Genomic DNA, 3,006 nt, shown 5'->3' on the forward strand with positions numbered 1-3,006 from the left:
AAAAACAGGCTTTTGATCTATGAATATTTTTGGATAAAATTAAAAAAAAATTCCTTTTGGGAAAATTGATGAGTACATTGAAATAATTTTTTATTAATAAATCAAAAGGAACCTACGACACGAAGTACTATTAAGAGGTCACCCACCCAAGTACTAACTTCGCCCAACTTGTTTTAACTTTGGTCATCAGACGAGAACCAGTGCTTTCCAAGTGTATGGACGTAGACATCGCCTTTCAGAAAACAAGAGCTTTTGATCTCTGAATATTTTTGGATAAAATTAAATTAAATATTCCTTTTGGGAAAATTTGAGTACATTGAAATAATTTTTATTAATAAATCAAAAGAACCTACGAACGAAGTATTCCTAAGAGGTCACCACCCAAGTACTAACTTCGCCCGACTTGTTTTAACTTTGGTGATCAGACGAACCAGTGCTTTCCAAGTGGTATGGACGTGTAGACATCCTTTGAGAAAACAAACAGGCTTTGATCTATGAATATTTTTGGATAAAATTAAAAAAAATATTCTTTTGGGAAAATTGATGAGTACATTGAAATAATTTTTTATTAATAAATCAAAAGGAGCCTACGACACGAAGTATTCCTAAGAGGTCACCCACCCAAGTACTAACTTCGCCCGACTTGTTTTAACTTTGGTGATCAGACGAGAACCAGTGCTTTCCAAGAGAGTGGTATGGACGTAGACATCGCCTTTAAGAAAAAAAGAGCTTTTGATCTGTGAATATTTTTGGATAAAATTAAAAAAAATATTCCTTTTGGGAAAATTGATGAGTACATTGAAACAATTTTCTATTAATAAATCAAAAGGAGCCTACGACACGAAGTATTCCTAAGAGGTCACCCACCCAAGTACTAACTTCGCCCGACTTGTTTTAACTTTGGTGATCAGACGAGAACCAGTGCTTTCCAAGTGGTATGGACGTAGACATCGCCTTTGAGAAAACAAGAGCTTTTGATCTAAGAATATTTTTGATAAAATTAAAAAAAATATTCCTTTCGGGAAATATGATGAGTACATTGAAATAATTTTTTATAATAAATCAAAAGGAGCCTACGACACGAAGTATTCCTAAGAGGTCACCCACCCAAGTACTAACTTCGCCCAACTTTTTTAACTTTGGTGATCAGAAGAAACCAGTGCTTTCCAAGTGTATGGACGTAGACATCGCCTTTCAGAAAACAAGAGCTTTTGATCTCTGAATATTTTTGAATAAAATTAAATTAAATATTCCTTTTTGGAAAATTGAACAGTACATTGAAATAATTTTCTATTAATAAATCAAAAGGAGCCTACGACACGAAGTATTCCTAAGAGGTCACCCACCCAAGTACTAACTTCGCCCAACTTGTTTTAACTTTGGTGATCAGACGAGAACCAGTGCTTTCCAAGTGGTATGGACGTAGACATCGCCTTGAGAAAACAAGAGCTTTTGATCTATGAATATTTTTGGATAAAATTAAATTAAATATTCCTTTTGGGAAAATTGAACAGTACATTGAAATAATTTTCTATTAATAAAAAAAGGAGCCTACGACACGAATATTCCTAAGAGGTCCCCCACCCAAGTACTAACTTCGCCCGACTTGTTTTAACTTTGGTGATCAGACGAGAACCAGTGCTTTCCAAGTGGTATGGACGTAGACATCGCCTTTGAGAAAACAACAGGTTTTGATCTATGCAATATTTTTGGATAAAATTAAAAAAAATATTCTTTTGGGAAAATTGATGAGTACATTGAAATAAATTTTTATTAATAAATCAAAAGGAGCCTACGACACGAAGTATTCCTAAGAGGTCACCCACCCAAGTACTAACTTCGCCCGACTTGTTTTAACTTTGGTGATCAGACGAGAACCAGTGCTTTCCAAGTGGTATGGACGTAGATATTTCCGTTGAGAAAACAAGAGCTTTTGATCTATGAATATTTTTGGATAAAATTAAAAAAATATTCCTTTTGGGAAAATTGATGAGTACATTGAAATAATTTTTTATTAATAAATCAAAAGGAGCCTACGACACGAAGTATTCCTAAGAGGTCACCCACCCAAGTACTAACTTCGCCCGACTTGTTTTAACTTTGGTGATCAGACGAGAACCAGTGCTTTCCAAGTGGTATGGACGTAGACATCGCCTTTGAGAAAACAAGAGCTTTTGATCTGTGAATATTTTTGGATAAAATTAAAAAAATATATTCCTTTTGGGAAAATTGATGAGTACATTGAAATAATTTTCTAATAATAAATCAAAAGGAGCCTACGACACGAAGTATTCCTAAGAGGTCACCCACCCAAGTACTAACTTCGCCCAACTTGTTTTAACTTTGGTGATCAGACGAGAACCAGTGCTTTCCAAGTGGTATGGACGTAGACATCGCCTTTCACAAAACAAGAGCTTTTGATCTCTGAATATTTTTGGATAAAATTAAAAATATTCCTTTTGGGAAAATTGATGAGTACATTGAAATAATTTTCTATTAATAAATCAAAAGGAGCCTACGACACGAAGTATTCCTAAGAGGTCACCCACCCAAGTACTAACTTCGCCCGACTTGTTTTAACTTTGGTGATCAGACGAGAACCAGTGCTTTCCAAGTGGTATGGACGTAGACATCGCCTTTGAGAAAACAAAGGCTTTTGATCTATGAATATTTTTGGATAAAATTAAAAAAAATATTCTTTTGGGAAAATTGATGAGTACATTGAAATAATTTTTTATTAATAAATCAAAAGGAGCCTACGACACGAAGTATTCCTAAGAGGTCACCCACCCAAGTACTAACTTCGCCCGACTTGTTTTAACTTTGGTGATCAGACGAGAACCAGTGCTTTCCAAGTGGTATGGACGTAGACATCGCCTTTCAGAAAACAAGAGCTTTTGATCTCTGAATATTTTTGAATAAAATTAAATTAAATATTCCTTTTTGGAAAATTGAACAGTGCATTGAAATAATTTTCTATTAATAAATCAAAAGGAGCCTACGACA

General features: G+C 34.5%; 8 non-coding genes and 3 pseudogenes across 8 annotated transcripts; all 11 read right to left on the reverse strand.

Moving 5' to 3' along the window:
* Positions 1-109: 109 nt before the first annotated feature.
* LOC114545112 lies at positions 110-227 on the reverse strand (annotated as a pseudogene).
* A 357-nt stretch (positions 228-584) lies between these two features.
* On the reverse strand, positions 585-707 carry LOC114545111 (annotated as a pseudogene).
* Positions 708-830: 123 nt separating this feature from the next.
* Positions 831-949, reverse strand: LOC114545115. The gene has a single exon (XR_003690841.1). It is a non-coding gene; the product is annotated as a 5S ribosomal RNA (ribosomal RNA).
* Positions 950-1,070: 121 nt separating this feature from the next.
* Positions 1,071-1,186, reverse strand: LOC114545113 (annotated as a pseudogene).
* Positions 1,187-1,309: 123 nt separating this feature from the next.
* On the reverse strand, positions 1,310-1,428 carry LOC114545107. Its single transcript, XR_003690836.1, has one exon. It is a non-coding gene; the product is annotated as a 5S ribosomal RNA (ribosomal RNA).
* A 120-nt stretch (positions 1,429-1,548) lies between these two features.
* LOC114545110 lies at positions 1,549-1,666 on the reverse strand. Its single transcript, XR_003690839.1, has one exon. It is a non-coding gene; the product is annotated as a 5S ribosomal RNA (ribosomal RNA).
* Positions 1,667-1,789: 123 nt separating this feature from the next.
* Positions 1,790-1,908, reverse strand: LOC114545109. Its single transcript, XR_003690838.1, has one exon. It is a non-coding gene; the product is annotated as a 5S ribosomal RNA (ribosomal RNA).
* Positions 1,909-2,030: 122 nt separating this feature from the next.
* On the reverse strand, positions 2,031-2,149 carry LOC114545116. Its single transcript, XR_003690842.1, has one exon. It is a non-coding gene; the product is annotated as a 5S ribosomal RNA (ribosomal RNA).
* A 124-nt stretch (positions 2,150-2,273) lies between these two features.
* LOC114545114 lies at positions 2,274-2,392 on the reverse strand. The gene has a single exon (XR_003690840.1). It is a non-coding gene; the product is annotated as a 5S ribosomal RNA (ribosomal RNA).
* A 120-nt stretch (positions 2,393-2,512) lies between these two features.
* LOC114545117 lies at positions 2,513-2,631 on the reverse strand. Its single transcript, XR_003690843.1, has one exon. It is a non-coding gene; the product is annotated as a 5S ribosomal RNA (ribosomal RNA).
* Positions 2,632-2,753: 122 nt separating this feature from the next.
* Positions 2,754-2,872, reverse strand: LOC114545108. The gene has a single exon (XR_003690837.1). It is a non-coding gene; the product is annotated as a 5S ribosomal RNA (ribosomal RNA).
* Positions 2,873-3,006: the final 134 nt, after the last annotated feature.

The sequence above is a fragment of the Dendronephthya gigantea genome, unplaced genomic scaffold (genome assembly GCF_004324835.1).
Source record: "Dendronephthya gigantea isolate DGI-Jeju-01 unplaced genomic scaffold, DenGig_1.0 001258F, whole genome shotgun sequence".
NCBI classification, from domain to species: domain Eukaryota; kingdom Metazoa; phylum Cnidaria; class Anthozoa; order Malacalcyonacea; family Nephtheidae; genus Dendronephthya; species Dendronephthya gigantea.